Raw genomic sequence first — 18,127 nt, 5'->3', positions numbered from 1 at the left:
AGCACTGAAATTTTTCACCGGTTCAAATCGTCAATTTCCCAAAGTTTTGAGAAGCTTTGGGGGAAAAGAAGGACCATCTTTAGAGATGATATGGTGCAGTATCTGAAGATGTACTGGTGTGAAGCAAAACCAGAAATTGTCCATTAAGGTCTTGTAATTTCATAGCTCCATTCTTGTCCCTGATGTGTTTGTCTTTTTTCTTTTTTAAAACTTTAAAATTGTTATGTGCTTCAGCTATAAAAATGCTTGTGCCATTTCCGGACTTTTTCAAAATGACATGTGAAACTGTAACCTTACTGACCTGACATATCTCTCAGACTCCTACACTTCTGCTTACTTTAGTTTTACAGTTTCCTCCAAGCCACAGCACTCAAACATGCAGCAGCTCAACTCATCCAACAGCTCGCTCATCGCTCCTGTCTCAGCTGAGAACCTGATTGCCAGTGGTGTGTTTGCAGTTTGCTTCATACTGGGAGTCCCTGGTAATATTGCTGTAATGGTGCGTCTGTCTGGATGGCTGAAGAGAGGCAGTTTCACCCCAAGACTGATGCTAAGCCTGGCCATATCAGATCTACTCACTCTGCTTTCTCTGCCTGTTTGGATTTGGGCTCTTCTGCATGAATGGGTGTTTGACTCTTGTGTAAGCTTCTCTCTTACATGATCTACTTAAGCTTCTACTGCAGCGTACTGTGTGTGATGTTGATGAGCATGCAGCGATACATCCAAGTGCTGCATCCTGAGAAATGGAACAAGCTTGGCAGAAAAGGAAAGAAGATCCTTTTGAGTGGGATGTGGATGTTAAGTGCAGTTTTTTCATGCTATGCTCTCATACTAAGCAGTATAAGCTTGGACAGAGGAGGACAACTTCAGTGCACGCTAAGATATCAGAATGAGGTTGAAAGAGTGGCTACTTTAATCTGGGAGATTCTAATATGTGTGGCTTCATTCGCCATCGTATCTTATTTCTACTTTCACCTTCACAGAGGAGTTAATAACTCAGCTTTCTTTAGCAGTAACTCATTGACCAAGCTGGTGACCAAAATTGTTGTGTGTTTCTTCATTTTTTGGATCCCAGTTCAAATCACAGACATTGTGATCATCTTTGCTGCATTCACTGGGAATGACAGTCTGTTAAGATCTGCAGAATCTGGAGATAATGTTACTAGAGCTCTGGTTTTTATTAACAGTTGTGTGAACCCCTTCCTGTACGCGTTCTCTGCTCGGGCTCTTCAACAGGGAACAGCTGGAACAGATGATCCTTAGCTTCTTGAAGATATAGAGGTTAGAGTGAGCTGATGCACGTCTCTGACAGTCTTTCACAGACATTGAATTTAAAGGCAGACCATATAAAATTATTTGAATCATTTTGCTTATTCCTGCAGTCTATTTTTATAGTTTTTTTCTGCATCTTATTTTTATTACACCTAACATATTTTGCAGATGAATTTAACAGATACTCCATGACTTTTTAAATATCTACCTAATACATTTGTGTGCTCCTAAAGCATAATGGCTTAAAACAAAGAGTAAGTCTTAAATTAGAACGTGATAAATGTTACTCAATCCAAAATGTATTCATCAATATTAGCAACATTCATTATAAGTATAGTTTTGAGTTTGTTAGATTTTTTGTGTCTCTGCTTTATATTTTTTGTGTCTCTGCTGATTTTATATAGTTTTGCTTGAAAATGAAAGCTGTTTTCTGAACTTAAAAACACTTACATTTTGAGATATAAACCAAAATAAAGTTTTCTGATTTTTAAAAATGCTGCTTCTGCTTGCACAGTTGTGAGAAATGACATGACATGAACTTGCAGCACATTTACTGTGAGTTGTAACATGTTATAAGTGTACAGGAATTCACTTCAGAGCCATTTCTGACTGTAGAAATAGATGCCAATATGGAGGCAGAAGACACACACACACACACACACACACACACACACACACACACACACACACACACACACACACACCTACTAGAGGAGGAAATGCAACTGATACTGAACTGAACAGAGCTGAAAATTATGTAATAATGTCTTTTTGTAAAAAAATAAAATAAATTATAATAATTATAATTAAACCATGCAGTTTCTCAAGATGTTCTTCGCTGAAACAAAACCAAAATTTGTCACTCCAGTCTCATTGCAACTACAAACAATATGGCCTAACTTGATCGAGGAAGCCTGTGGTGCATTGGGAACTAGAACTACCCAGGTTCCCTGCAAAACTGCTGCTAGATTAGCAGCTGTCTGGTCCTCCAAAGCATCTATCAATGCTCAGTCTGGAAGTTTTGCTCTTGCTCCAAATTTAGCTCATGAAGGGCCTGGTGTTGAGTCTGGTGGATGCCAGTGTGGCTCTTGATGATCTGGGAAAGGGACACTCCATGATGATTTTATTTTATTGTGATGGTGCATAGCCCACCTCACATATTTGGTCTCTACCACTTTTTAAATGCTATTTTGAAGTGAAATTTAGTAATTTTGTTATTTTTTATAATCCTCTTATTTATAAGAATAAATAAAAACAGTTAATAGTTTATTAAAATTTTGATGTATGGAAGGGTGCACACTACTGATTCCTCTTTGCTAATGACCTTTTCCCTGGGTCCAAGATCACTCTGGTTCATGACACATTGCATGTGTCAGCAAACAAAGGGAGAAGTGGGGCTTCAGGCTCCATACTAATGTGTTCTAGAGGAACTTGGACTAAACCATAAGGTTCAGATTTACATTTACATTTACAGCATTTGGCAGACGCACTTACTGTACTTACTGTAATGTGTTTTTGGCCTGGTTACATTATCTAAAGTTTGTGATTCTTGTATGGAACCTTGTTGGACGTGACTTTTGTTATGTATAAGCCTGCCTAATTTTGTTTGTTCAAAGGAAAAAACTTTTCTTTTCTTTTTTTTATCATCTGTACATCAGGTGTAGCATTAGCAGTCACTCTCCTGATTCCACCCTCCATTCAACTCCACAGGTCTACAAGAGAAACAGCAGAATTTTCTGCAGTGTAATTTTATGCAGCTGACTGAAATTAAGCTTCATGTCAGATTTGGCAGGCCACGTCGTCAAGCATGCATCAGCTGTTAATCAGCAGTCCACGACCCGCACCAATCCGGTTATGTCATCCATATTACCCGAACATTTAAATTCCCATTCATTGAGCCGCTTTCTAGCGAGTTGCCGCTGCTGCTACTTAAACTCCCTCCTCCATCCCCGACTCCACCATGCCGGAACCCTTGTTCATTGTACCAGTTTACGTATTAAATCTCCACATATTTTCTTTCTCTCTCCCTCTCTCTAATTATATAATTATTTATTTATCCATTTATTCTTTTATTATTTGCAAAAAAATTAAAAAACTTAATGGTTCTGTTATGGGTGGTCTATTCTATTTTCAAGTGCTGCTCTCCCCGCTCGGTCCGTGCATGCGTACGGACGGGCGCGTGGATTCCTGTCCCGAACATAACCATACCGCCAACACTAACTGTGTGCTATCATCTAATAAATTCTCATTTGACAACGTGGTCCTGACAGAACTGGCTTTACTGAATTTTCAGATTAAAAAATAAATTTTGTTATCCGTCTTAACCACCTACATGCATCTCTTTACTGTCTATACATTTATAAAACTTAAATTATGTCAAAATGAATGCATGAAGAAATGCAAAATATATTGCCGAACCTTTTTCACCAGAACTTCCTGACGTATCTTTCGACACCATGCTGTTTTTTAATCTATGTAAGAAGCCACAGACTCCTATACTTCTGCTTTTTATAGTATTTAGATCCTACACCCTGTCACGCGAAAGCTCTAACCATGCAGCACCTCACCTCATCCAACAGCTCGCTCCTCGGTCCTTACTTTACTGAGAACCTGATTGGCAGTATTGTGGGGGCAGTTTGCTTTGCACTGGGAGTCCCTGATAATATTGCTGTAATGGTGCATCTGTCTGGATGGCTGAAGAGAGGCAGTTTCACACCAAGACTGATGCTAAGCCTGGCCATATCAGATCTACTCACTCTGATTTCTCTGCCGATTTGGATTTGGGCTGATCTGCATGGCTGGGTGTTTGAGTCAGTCTTGTGTAAGCATCTCTTCTACATGGTGTTGTAGCTTTCAACTGCAGCGTACTGTGTGTGTTGTTGATGAGCATACAGTGATACATCCAAGTGCTGCATCCTATGAAATGGAAGAAGCTTGGCAGAAAAGGAAAGAAGATCCTTTTTTCATGCTATGCACTTGTACAGCACAATCTCAGCTCGAATAGAGGAGGACGATTTCAGTGCATGCTAATATTTCACAATGAGGCTGAAAGAGTGGCAACTTTAATGTGGGAGATTATAATATTTGTGGCTTCATTCACCATCGTATCTTATTTCTATTTTCACCTTCACAGAGGAGTTAATAAGCTAAGTTAAGTTAATCAGCTTTCTTTAGCAGTAACTCATTGACCAAGCTGGTGACCAGAATTGTGGTGTTTTTCTTCATTATTTGGATCCCAGTTCAAATCTTAAGCATTGTGATCATCTTTGCTGCATTCACTGGGAATGACACTCTGTTAAGATCTGTAGTATCTGTAGAGAATGTTACTAGAGCTCTGGTTTTTATTAACACTTGTGTGAACCCCTTCCTGTACGCTTTCTCTGCTCGGGCTCTTCAACAGGGAACAGCTGGAACAGATGATCCTTAGTTTCTTGAAGATATAGGGTGCTTTCACACCTGCCTTGTTTAGTTCAGTTGAATCGTACCAGAGTTCGATTGCTCATTTCGTGCGGTTCGTTTGGGCAGGTGAGAATGCAGCTATCGAACTCTGTTTGTGGTGAGAACACGATCCGAGATCGAATAGACCTAACTGCAAAAAGTATTGCGCATTTTGGACTAAACCAGCTGCCGTAGTGGGTCGTTGGCTATATTTTCGGAAGATGAGCATGTCACAGTTTCGCAAAAGTAATGCTCTCCAACTCCTGAAGTGTCTTGCGATGCATCTTCGCCGTTTGCAGTGCATTAAAATGATATTTTAAAGCCACATCCGCGCTTCATTCTGAAAATTAAGACTTTGCATAGAGTGCTGTATACAAGCGATGTACAGTAGTAGATTACAACCACGAACATAATTGCACAGTCGTCTATTTTCCTGTAATTTCCTCTTTTTGTTCACTTCCGAGTTCCGTTGAAATATCCCGCACGTTTATTCTGACCAATCGAGAAGCAGTTTAGGAAATACGCTCAAAGACATGTGGCCAATGAGTGATGTGAATGTTATCACATGACTGCATTTTGGTTTGTTTCAACTGGTGCGGAACAGAACGATCAGTGTGGTGTGAAAAGGAACCAAAACTGCTAAAAACCTACAGTACATTGTATCATTTTTTGCTTTTGCTCCGGACCAAATGAACCGAACTATAGATGTGAAAGCACCCTTAGTGGTTTGAGTGAGCTGATGCACATCTCTGAAAGCCTTTCACAGACATTGCATTTAAAGGCACACCATATAAAATTATATGGATCATTTTGCTTATACCTGCAGTCTATTTTTATAGTTTTTGTTTCCATCTTTTTTTTTTATTATTACACCTAACATATTGTGCAGATGAATTTAACAGATACTGTATGACTTTTTAAATGTCTACTTTAGAGGTCGGCAACCCGCAGCTCCGGAGCCGCAAGTGGCTCTTTCAACCCGCTGCTGTGGCTCCCTGTAGATTTGGAAAATAAATATTTAATTAAACTTTTTTATTTTTAGTTAGTTTTTTAAAAAAAAATGTAATTCTAAATTCTAAGATCATGATGCTCTTGTAAGATTAAAATAAACCGTGTTTAATTTTTTTTTTTTTTGGTCGCTCAAAATATGCGCCATAACTGCCGACTTGCGAAATCTGACACACAGAAGCAGGCGCATATTTGGTTTGCTGCAGCCGGCAAGTTAAATTTTTTATGTCATGCATGGCTGTCAAGTGTCACGCATTTAGAGTGACAGTCACGCATGTCGGTTTTTTCTCCCGCTCTCCCGCCGCACATCGTATTCTCATGCAGAAAAACGATCACATATTTAATAATCCACAGCGCCAAAAATGTATGTCTGTGGAACCGGGCAGGAATCAAGCGCGTCTCAGTTCTTAGTCGAGCCAGACACTTATCAGCCAATCAAAAAAGACACTACACAATAGCCAATCAGAAAATAGCACTATCTGGGAAAGATTTAACACAACATCCAATGAAAAAAAGCGAGTGGTTGGACATGTCATGCTTGCCTGTCTTCAAAACTTGAGAGCCCTGGTCATGAATATGAAGGACTCAATTATACATTAAACATTTTATTTGAAAGTAACCTTCAACCCAGCGTCTTTTTTCTTAAGGTTAGTTCAAACAGTTCAAAATATTTTGTTTGCCTGCAGAAATAAAATTGCGTTTACTCGGGAGCAGTTAATTGATTTCATAAATGCAACACACTACAGTTTTTTTTCTATACTTTCCATAAAGGTAAAAAACGATATATGCAGTGTTATCTTTATTTTAGATGATTTTCCCTGTGGTATTTTTTCTGTGGGAAACGGGTCCAAATGGCTCTTTGAGTGTTTAAGGTTGCCGACCCCTGGTCTACTTAATACATTTGTGTGCTCCTAAAGCATAATGGCTTAAAACAAAAAGTAAGTCTTAAATTAGAAAGTGATAAATGTTACTTAATCCAAAAATGTGTTCGTCAATATTAGCAACATTCATTATAAGTATAGTTTTGTGTTAGATTTTTTTGTGTCTCTGCTTTACATTGTTGCTTTTATATATAGTTTTGGTTGAAACTAAAAGCTGTTTTTTGAAATTAAAATTTCGAGCTATAAACCAAAATAAAGTTTTCTAATTTTTATAAATGCTGCTTCTGCTTGCACAGTTGTGAGGCAACATAACAGGAACTTGCAGCACATTTACCGTGAGTTGTAACGTTATAATTGTACAGGAATTTGCTTCAGAGCATAGAGATTTAAGGCAAAAAAGACACACACACACACACACACACACACACACACACACACACACACACACACACACACACACACACACACACACACACACTCCCCTACCTACTAAAGGAAGAAATGCAACAGATACAGAGCTGAAAATTATGTAATATTGTCTTCTTTGTAAATAAAAGAATCAGAATTAAACCATGCAGTATCTTAAGATGTTCTACATTGAAAAAAACAAAACAAAATTTGTTACTCCAGTCTCAATGCTACTGTAAGCGATATGTTTCAACTTGATTGAGGAAGCCTGTGGTGCATTGGGAACCAAGACCAATACCCCCAATTCCATCTTGTGCCACTGGTCCTAGAACTGCCCAGGTTCCTTGCAACACTTCTACATCATTTTCAGACTATGCCTTTTGGGCTGCATGGGTCTCCACCCAGAATCATCTGCAGAATCTGGAGATAATGTTACTTCAGCTTTGTTTTTTTTATTAACAGTTGTGTGAACCCCTTCCTGTACACTTTCTCTGCTCGGGCTCTACAACAGGGAACAGCTGGAACAGATGATCCTTAGTTTCTTGGAGGTATAGAGGTTTGAGTGAGCTGATGCACGTCTCTGACAGACTTTCACAGACATTGCATTTAAAGGCACACCATATAAAATTATGTGAATCATTTTGCTTATTCCTGCAGTCTTTTTTTTTTTTTTTTTTATAATTTTTGCATCCTCTACAACATAAATTGAATAAAAATGAGGAAAAGTGTGAATCTTACAGGGATACAATCTCTTTTCTGGGTTACATTATCAATGGCCAGGGGGTGGAATTAGACCCCAGCAAAGAAAGGGCGGTTACTGTATGGCCCACCCCAACCAGTCTCAAGGAATTGCAGAGATTTCTTGGATTCACAAGCTTTTATAGAAGATTTCTTAAAAAATTTAGCTCTGTGGCAACCCCCCTGACAGCATTGCTATGAGATAAACCACATAAGATGCAGTGGTCAGACTCTGCACAAAATGCCTTCAATGACCTCAAGAATAGATTCACCACATCCCCATCCTGCAACACCCAGACCCCCACCTGCCATTCATCATGGAAGTAGATGACTCGTGTACTGGAATAGGGAATGTGCTCTCCCAACGTCGTTTACACCCATGTGCATTCTGTTCTAGAAAGCTCACCTCGGCCAAAGCAAACTATGCCGTGGAAACTGGGAACTGCTTGAAATGGGTGCATACCTCCTTGACCTCCTGACACACAGGCAACGAAGATGGAGCTCCCCAACTCACAGGGATTCACAACCATTTTTATGGCGGTAGATCGGTTTTCTAAAGCGTGCAAACTGATCCCCTGTTCTGTAAGAACATCCTCGCCAGCTCTCTGGAGGGAGCCAACACCAGAATACTAACTTCTGGGTTCAGTCGAGGTCACTTTTGGTTTCAACTTCCGGATGCACCAGCATTTAAGCTAGCCACAAACGCCTATATGAAGTATTGTCAACCCAGTTGCGTTCCAAGCCTTGTTTTTCTGCTCTGATTTTTGCCATTGGATTTACTATGTCTTTTGCCTTGCCCTTGTAGGATTATTTTGCCTGTATGGATTACTACTTCTGGTTAACTAACTTTCTGTCTGTGTACTGTTTCTCCCCTATTGCCTGCCGAATCCTCACTATGGCTTGGGACAAATAAAAAGATCTTTTCAAATTTATTTTTGCTTTCTTCCCATGTGAGAGATTTTTAGTGATTCTTGAATCATGATCTCGCTTACAGGAGACACACCAACTTAAGCACATACACATTAAGGTTCAGTTCTGCTCAGCTCAGCTCTAGCTGTGCTCTGTTGTGTCCCTGTGCTCTCATATCTCATGCATATCTCTGTTGTCACTCACTAAATTAGAACTTTTGATAGTAAATGTGGTCACCTCCTTAACACTCACTCACCCAACTCCACACTCCGTTCACTTCAACTTAACCATGCTCCCACCTCCACAGGTCTACAAGAGTAATAGAAGAATTTTCCCAGTGTAGATTAATGCAGATGACTGAACTGGATTACTTGGAATTTCCAGACAACAAATTCTTTTTCCCTGTCTGTCTTTACCACTTGCATGGATCTCTTTACTTTCAATACATTTATAAAGCATAAATTGTTATAATATCAAAATGACTGCATGAAGAAATGCAAAATACATTGGTAATCTTTTTGTGTCATAAATTCCTGACGTACATGATTCGACACCATGATGTTTTTTTATACACATAAGAAACCACAGACTTTTACACGTCTGCTTCGTTTATTATCTCCTACACCCTGTTACACAAAAGCTCTAATCATGCAGCAGCTCATCTCATCCAACTCATCTAATACATTTAAACTAAAAGCAATATGGCTTGAAACAAAATAGTTAGTCTTAAATTACAATTATTTTCTCTGTTTGTATTGTGTTTAAAAATAAAACAAGTTCAACGTTGATGTATCCTAAGTCTGTAACCTAGTGAACGAGTGTTAATGTATTCATTGCTGGAGACTTCAAAGCACTTTTGTACATTGCACGGGATAAGTGCATCTGCCAAATGTTGTGAATGTAAAATTGTAAAGTGACAAATGTTAATCAGTCAAAAATGTGTTCATCAATATTAGCAATATTCATTATAAGTTTAGTTTTTTTGTTTGTAAGATTTTTTGTGTCTCTGCCTTACATTGCTGATTTTATATATAGTTATTGTTTTCTTGCCTGCTCAATCTGAATATCCTTTGTTTTGAGAAGCTTTGGGGGACAAGAAGGACCATCTTTAGAGAGGGTCTACAGTATCTCAAGATGTTCTTGTGTGAAGCAAAACTAGAAATTGTCCATTAAGGTCTTGCAATTTCATAGCCCCATTCTTGTCCCTGATGTTTTTTACTTTTTTCTTTTTTTAAGAATGTTCAAATTGTTCTGTGCTGCTTGAGCTATGAAAAAAACATTTCTGGACTTTTTCAAAATGACTTGTGAAACCGTATCCTTACTGACATGACATCTCACAGACTCCTACACTTCTGCTTACTTTAGTTCTACCGTTTCTTCCAAGCCACATCACTCAACCATGCAGCACCACAACTCATCCAACAGCTCGCTCATAACTCCTGTCTCTACTGTGAACCTGATTACCAGTAGTGTGCTGGCAGTTTGCTTCATACTGGGAGTCCCTGGTAATATTGCTGTAATGGTGCGTCTGTCTGGATAGCTGAAGAGAGGTAGTTTCACCCCGAGACTGATGTTAAGCCTGGCCATATCAGATCTACTCACTCTGATTTCTCTGCCTGTTTGGATTTGGGCTCTGCTGCATGAATGGGTGTTTGGCTTTGTCTTGTGTAAGCTTCTCTCTTACATGATCTACTTAAGCGTCTATTGCAGCGTACTGTGTGTGATTTTGATGAGCATGCAGCGATACATCCAAGTGCTGCATCCTGAGAAATGGAAGAATCTTGGCAGAAAAGGAAAGAAGATCCTTTTAAGTGGGATGTGGATGTTAAGTGCAGTTTTATCATGCTATGCTCTTGTACAGCGCAATCTAAACTTGGACAGAGGAGGACGTCTTCAGTGCATGCTAAGTTATCGGAATGAGGTTGAAAGAGTTTATAAAGAGATTAAAAAATATATATAAAGAGAAAGAGATTATAATATTTCTGGCTTCATCCGCCGTAGTAACTTATTTCTATTTTCACCTGTACAGAGGAGTTAATAACTCAGCTTTCTTTAGCAGTAACTCATTGACCAAGGTGGTGACTAGAAGTGTAGTGTGTTTCTTCATGTTTTGGATCCCGGTTCAAATCTCCAACATTGTGATCATCTTTGCTACATTGACTGGGAATGACACTATGTTAAGATCTGCAGTATCTGGAGACAATGTCAGTAGAGCTCTGGTTTTTATTAACAGTTGTGTGAACCCCTTCCTGTATGCTTTCTCTGCTCGGGCTCTTCAACAGGGAACAGCTGGAACAGATGCTCCTTAATTTCTTGAAGATATAGAGGTTTGAGAGAGAATATGAACTTTTCTAACAGCCTATCACAGATGTTATTTCTTGCAGTCTATTTTTATAGTTTTTTTTGCACCTTCTACTTCTTTTTTATAACACCTTTTAACATATTTTTTCAGATTAATTTCATCAATTTAAAGTGATTCTGTATGATTTTTCAAACTTGTAATCTACCTAATACATTTACACCAAAAGCATAATTGCTTGAAACAAAGAAGTAAGTCTTAAATTACAATTATTTTCCTTGTTTATATTGTGCTAAAAAAACAACAACAAAAAGACAAGCTTGAATTTGATGTATCCTAAGTCTGTAACCTAGTGAACGAGTGTTAATGTATTCATTGCTGGAGACTTCAAATCACTTTTGTACATTGCTCAGGATAAGTGCATCCGCCAAATGTTGTGAATGTAAATTTGTAAAGTGACAAATGTTAATCAGTCAAAAAATGTGTTCATCAATATTAGTAACATTCGTTATAAGTACAGTTTTGTGTTTGTTAGATTTTTGTGTCTCTGCTTTACATTGCTGATTTTATATATAGTTTTCTGAACTTAAAAACACTTACATTTCGAGCTATAAACCAAAATAAAGTTTTCTGACTTTTAAAAATGCTACTTTTGCTTGCACAGTTGTTTTTGTGTCTTACTTTGTTAACAGGGGACACATTTAATTATTGATCTGTTTTTGTCCTGGTTACATTATCTAAAGTTTTTGATTCTGGACATTTGTTGGATGTGACTTTTGTTATATATGAGCCTGTCTAATTTTGTTTGTTGAAAGAATTAAACCTTCTTCTCATCTTCTCATTTGTACTGCATGTTTTTGGCATCAAACACCACAATTATCCTCAAATCCTCAAGTTTCCACACCAGTGTGATATTCCCCTGTTCAGAGAGGAAATGATTTGGTGAGTTTGTGTCAAGTTTGTGATTTCATTAAAGCTGTGTTATTATCCGCACATGGATTCCGCCGACTCCCCACTACAGAATACTTTGCCTCCAGCGAATCCAGAGGATCTAGGGTAATTACAGGCACTGGTAGCCCATCAAGGCGAGCAGCTAGCCATCTACAAGGAGGAGCTCAAGGCGCTGCAGACTACTAAAACAAAGCCTCCTCCAGGCTCTTTGCAATCCACCTACACCTCAGCCTAAACCGCCACACATGGCCTTTCCAGATAAGTTTGATGGCTCTGCCGACCATTGTAAGGGTTTTTTGCGGCAATGTGAAATATTCTTTCACCATCAACCCGATACATACGGTGAGGACTGTAGTGGAAATTTTTACTTTAGAGAAGAACACATGAATCTGTCCTTCTAGGCTTCTGTATTTCCCATGGCTGGTAGTTATTGTGACTAGAGATTTCAGTTGTTTCTTCCTAAAACTGCCTTTAATCAGACCTTTCCCATGAGACCTTTTTTGTTCCCGTGGGATTAGCTTGGTCAGAAGATGAACAGGCGATGCTTCTAAGCCAATGGTGGATGATGTTTTGGTTTTACATGTCCTGTTTCATTTTATTCCTGTCTATAAAATGCTGGTGTTATCAATAATGGAGGCCCTTCCTCTCTGATTTTACATGTAGAGTGTTGGGTCCTTCTGCAAAGCTGAACACAATAAACCGTGAAAACCTTTATACTCTTGCCCGTGCCTGTTGGTGTGATATTTTTATGCTTTAATTCTCTCGAACCTCAAAACTTCCACAAAAGGACATAACCCGGTGCGTGTTTCTAATGACGCTACTCACATGGAAAGCAATGGACTGGGCTGCCGCAAACTGGGACACATACACATTAAAGTTAGTTCCTTCTAAACTTTTTTTTTCAATAAATGCGCAAAGAATTTGAGTACCCCACAGGAGGGAGAGATGTGGCAGTTCAGATTATACAGCTTTGTCAAGGTTCTGACTTAGCTGAATATGCAGTGAAGTACTGCATGCTAGTGGCACAAAGCAGATGGAAAGACACAGCTCTCAAGCCCATGTTTTGGGAAGGCCAGAATCCCAACCTCCAAGTTTAACTGGCTTGTCGGGATGAGGACCTCCCCATGACTCAATACATCATGCTAGCTAGCCGGCTAGACAACCTGATTCGTTACAGGCTGCAACAAACCCTACCAAAAGCTCCGCACTACCTCTGCGACGAAGCACCTTAACCCATGCAAATTGTCCGGAATGGAGCATCACCAGAAGAGCGCCAGCCTTGCATCCGCCTTCAGCTCTGCTTCCATTGTGGCCAAGCCGGCCATCTATGTGCTTTCTGTCCCGTGAGGCCCACTTCACATGGATCTATAGTGAGATTGAATCTTAGTCAGCCTCATCACACACCTTCTCTCACATTGCAGATTGGTTTGTTTCATGCCAAGGACATTGTGTTGTACAACACCTTGTCTCCAGCTAACTAGATCATATTAGGATTTCCATGGCTTCAGCTTGACAACCCATAGATATCGTGGCGCAACTGGGAACTTCGGCCGGTCTCCGCATTGTGTCACCCAAATTTTCCATGCCATATAACATCCTCAGAGTGTCCACAAACTATCCACAATCTAAACTGAGCAACATACGAACAGTATACAATGATATTCATCATCATCGTATTCATCATATCACAGTCTATATGAATTTTTGGTAATGCCGTATGGCTTAACGAACTTGCCAGTTGTATTTCAGGCATTTGTAACAGAAATACAAAAAATTTACTGAATCTGTACGTAATTGTTTATATTTACATTTACTCACCTTCTCTTGTAACCCACATTACTTATTTGGTACTCCAAATCCTTCAGTGACTCTTACAACATAAATTGTGTATAAAAGAGAAAAAGTGCGAATTTCACCAGGATACAACCTCTTTTCTGGGTTATATTATCAATGGCCAGGGGGTGGAATTAGACCCCAGCAAAGAAAGGGCGGTCACTGAATGGCCCACCCCAACCAGTCTCAAGAAATTGCAGAGATTTCTTGGGATACGCAAACTTTTATACAAGATTTCTTAGAGATTTAGATCTGTGGCAACCCCCTGACAGCACTGCTATCATTCATCATGGAAGTAGATGCCTCATGTACCAGAATAGGGGATGTGCTCTCCCAATGTTGTTTAGTTTGGCTGGTTCCCCTTTGTTTTTCTACTCTGATTTTTACCATTGGATTTACTACAGTATGTCTTTCGCCTTGCTTGCACTTGTAGGATTATTTTGCGTGATTGGATTACTATTTCTGGTTAACTAACGTTCTGCCTGTGTTCTGTTTCTCCCCATTTCCTGCCAATTTGGTGAGTTTGTGTCAAGTTTGTGGTTTCATTAAAGCTGTGTTATTATCCGCACATGGTGTTCACCGATTCCTCATTATGAATTGGGACAAATAAACAGATCTTTTCAAATTTATTTTTGCTTTCTTCCCCAAGGAGAGATTTTTAGTGATTCTTGAATCATGGTCTCGCTCACAGGAGAGACACCAACTTAAGCACATACACATTAAAGTTCAGCTCTGCTCGCCTCAGCTCTAGCTGTGCTCTGTTGTGTCCCTGTGCTCTCATATCTCATGCGTATCTCTGTTGTCACTCACAAAATTAGAACTTTTGATAGTAAATCTCCTACAGGTGTGGTCACCTCCTTAACACTCACTCTCCCAACTCCACCCTCCATTCACTTCCACTTAACCATGCCCCCACCTCCACAGGTCTGCAAGGGTAACAGAAGAATGTAGTTTTATACAGATAACTGAACTGGTTTACTTTAATTTGTTGTCTGGAATTTCAACAAATACAACAAATACTTTTTACTATTTGTCTTTACCACTTGCATGCATCTCTTTATTGTCAATACATTTATAAAGCATAAATTGTTATAATATCAAAATGAATGCATGAAGAAATGCAAAATACATTGGTGATCTTTTTGTGTCATAACTTCCTGACGTGCATGATTCGACACCATGGTGTTTTTTTAAACACATAAGAAACCACAGACTTTTACACGTCTGCTTCGTTTATTATCTCCTACACCCTGTTACACAAAAGCTCTAATCATGCAGCAGCTCATCTCATCCAACTCATCTAATACATTTAAAGTAAAAGTAAAATGGCTTGAAACAAAAAAGTTAGTCTTAAATTACAATTTGTTTTACATTGCTGATTTTATATATAGTTTTGTTTTAAACTGAAAGGTGTTTTCTGAACTTAAAAATGCTTATGTTTTGCGCTATAAACAAAAATAAAGTTTTCTGGTTTAAAAAAAATGCTACTTCTGATTGCACATTTGTGAGACAAAATTTATTGTGATTTGTAACATGTTATAATTGTACAGGAATTTGCTTCAGAGCGTAGAGCGTTAAGAGTAGAGATAGATGCCAGCACAGAGGGAGAAAAGTCACACACACATACACACACACACACACACACACACACACACACACACACACACACACACACATACATACATACACACACACCCCTAACTAAAGGAAGAAATGCAACTGATACAGAGCGGAAAATGATGAAATATTGTTGTTGTTTTTTTTAATAAAAAAAGGGTTAAACCATGTGAATATAGCACGGAGTTCTTTCACCGGTTCAAATAGTCAATTTCCCAAAGTTTTGAGAAGCTTTGGGGGAAAAGAAGGACCATCTTTAGAGATGATATGGTTCAGTATCTCAAGATGTTCTGGTATGAAGCAAAACCATAGCCCCTGATGTTTTTTTTCTTCTTTTTTAAAACAATCAAATTGTTCTGTGCTGTTTGAGCCATTTCCAGACTTTTTCAAAATGACATGTGAAACCGTATCCCTACTGACATGACATATCTCTCAGACTTCTATACTTTTGCTTACATTAGTTCTACAGTTTCCTCCAAGCCACATCACTCAACCATGCAGCACCACAATTCATCCAACAGCTTGCTCATAACTCCTGTCTCTACTGTGAACCTGATTACCAGTAGTGTGCTGGCAGTTTGCTTCATACTGGGAGTCCCTGGTAATATTGCTGTAATGGTGCGTCTGTCTGGATGGCTGAAGAGAGGCAGTTTCACCCCGAGACTAATGCTAAGCCTAACCATATCAGATCTACTCACCCTGATTTCTCTGCCCGTTTGGATTTCGTCTCTTCTGCATGGCTGGGTGTTTGACTTGTATGTACTTAATGTACTTAAGCCTTTACTGCAGCATACTGTGTGAGATTTTGATGAGCATGCAGCGATATATCCAAGTGCTGCATCCTGAGAAATGGAAGAAGCTTGGCAGAAAGGAAAAGATCCTTTTGAGTGCTATGTGGATGTTTAGTGCAGTTTTATCATGCTATGTTCTTGTAGTGCGCAATGAAAGCTTGGACAGAGAAGGACGTGTTCAGTGCAGGCTAAGTTATCAGAATAAGGCTGAAAGAGTGGAGACCTGGGAGATTATAATATTTGTGGCTTCATTCACCATCGTATTTTGTTTATACTTTCACCTTCACAGAGGAGTTAATAACTCCCCTTTCTTCAGCAGTAACTCATTGACCAAGGTGGTGACCAGAATTGTGGTGTGTTTCTTCATGTATTGGATCCCGAATCAAATCACTGACATTGTGATCATCTTTGCTATATTGACTGGGAATGACAGTCTGTTAATCTCAGCAGTATCTGGAGAGAATGTTACTACAGCTCTGGTTGTTATTAACAGTTGTGTGAACTTCTTCCTGTACGCTTTCTCTGCTCGGGCTCTTCAACAGGGAACAGCTGGTACAGATGATCCTTAGTTTCTTGAAGATATAGTGAGCAGTGAGCTCAGAGTTCCAGGTTTAAAGAATTCACTGCCTTTCGAGGCCTACATCATTTTCAAACTATGCTTTTTTTGGCTGCATTTACAGGTGGTTTTTCAATACATCCAAAAGTAGGACTGACCATCAATGTGGGAAAATGTGCCCTAGTAAAGAAAGAGATTTAATACCTGGGATGTGTTCTAAGAAATAGGGTCATTCAGCCATAAGTGGGATATGTCCACGCTATGGAGTCCTGTTCCTGGTTCCACCATCTCTCAGAGTAAGAGGCAAGTATACTACAAGACTCTTCTCTGTACTGGCACCAAGGTGGTGGAATGAACTTCCCCTAGAGGTCCGGACAGCTGAGTCACTGGCTATTTTCAAGCGGCGGTTGAAGACCTACTTATTCAGGAAGCACTTGAACTAGCACTTCTTTCCTTATCTTTTGCATTTAAAAAAAAAAAAAAAACCTTTGACACTTTTTCATTGTAACTCTGAACAAATGTTTTAAACTCATGGTATCTTAAGTATGTAACCTAGTGAACCAGCATTAATGTATTCAGTGTTAGAGATTTAAGCTCTGGATAAGGGCATCTGCCAAATGCTGTAAATGTAAATGTATATAAATGTTCACGATTTTTCACCAAGATGCCAGTGAAGTCTTTTCTCTGTTTAGTTGGATGGTATCATCAATTTGGGCCCAATTTTTCTTTTAGAGCTGCTGCCCTAACAGGTCTGATTAAGACGAACGCTCCAAACCAGATTCAGTGGACTGAGCAACCTCAAAAAGCTTTCTAGGATATTCAAGAAGCTCTTCAGGAAAGCCCAGTTTAGTTCAGTCTCCGATTTGATGAACCATTTACTTTACAGACAAATGCTTTAGGAATTGCACTAGGAGCAATGCTTTAGTGAGAAGTGGGGAATCATCACCCTATGGCTTATATTAGCCGTAATTTGTTTCCCCAGGCAACGTGTTATTCCACTATTGAGAAGGAAGGTTAAGCAGTGAAATTGGCCTTGGACTCTTTTAAATATTATCTCTTGTGAAGGCATTTTACTGTAGAGACTGATCATCGAGCCCTCCTGTGGATGAATAAAATAAATTACTCTAATGCCGGTGAGACAATTCATGGCAGGCTTAAAAGCGGCATTAAAAAAAAAAAAAAACTCCTGTGGCTTCTTTATTTGGTTGGATGCGCCGCATTAAAACTGGCAGACAGATGAGATTGGCGCTTTTTGTTCATGTGCCTGGAGCTGCTGTAACTTGGTGGTGCTCAAGCACAAAACGTTCTTGCTGATCACAGGCAAGATGAATGTAGAGCTGCTGGTCTCATTGGTTACTGAAACAAAGAGCTTTATGACAAACACAACAGTGGCTAGAAAAATCTCGATAAGATATTTCATCTTCTT

At 39.2% G+C, this 18,127-nt stretch overlaps 2 pseudogenes; both read left to right on the top strand.

The window, feature by feature from the left end:
• The first annotated feature begins 350 nt into the window (after nucleotides 1-350).
• Nucleotides 351-1,870, top strand: LOC125145418 (annotated as a pseudogene).
• Nucleotides 1,871-10,053: 8,183 nt separating this feature from the next.
• On the top strand, nucleotides 10,054-11,727 carry LOC125145562 (annotated as a pseudogene).
• The last annotated feature ends 6,400 nt before the right edge of the window (nucleotides 11,728-18,127 follow it).

Source organism: Tachysurus fulvidraco, chromosome 9 (genome assembly GCF_022655615.1).
Source record: "Tachysurus fulvidraco isolate hzauxx_2018 chromosome 9, HZAU_PFXX_2.0, whole genome shotgun sequence".
NCBI classification, from domain to species: domain Eukaryota; kingdom Metazoa; phylum Chordata; class Actinopteri; order Siluriformes; family Bagridae; genus Tachysurus; species Tachysurus fulvidraco.
Note: the sequence above shows the minus strand (reverse complement) of the source record. Positions and strands in the feature narration are given on the sequence as shown.